Raw genomic sequence first — 339 nt, forward strand, 5'->3', positions numbered from 1 at the left:
TTTTTTCTCTCGCCTTTCCTCATAGATAGAGAATTTTCTGGAAAAAAGCAGATCAGAATCGACACGCGCTTGTAGAACAAGTTCTCTTTTGGAAATAAAATTGTGATTTTTGCGATCGTAAAAGTTGATATCTAGAATTTGCCACAAATAGCTTTGCTACACTATCGCCGGCAGGTTTAACAATTTTATAGTGGTTTTACGTTCTTTGGCAAATTACGCTCTGTTAGCCACAAATTTTACTTACCGCCTTTGAATCAAGACCCCTGGACCATATGGGGAATTCATTTATATATTAAATTGCATTGTAATCGTGATTGGAACTATGCTGAAAATTTCAAG

Source organism: Rhagoletis pomonella, unplaced genomic scaffold (assembly GCF_013731165.1).
Source record: "Rhagoletis pomonella isolate Grant_MI unplaced genomic scaffold, Rhpom_1.0 Rhpom_scaffold_00003, whole genome shotgun sequence".
NCBI lineage: Eukaryota > Metazoa > Arthropoda > Insecta > Diptera > Tephritidae > Rhagoletis > Rhagoletis pomonella.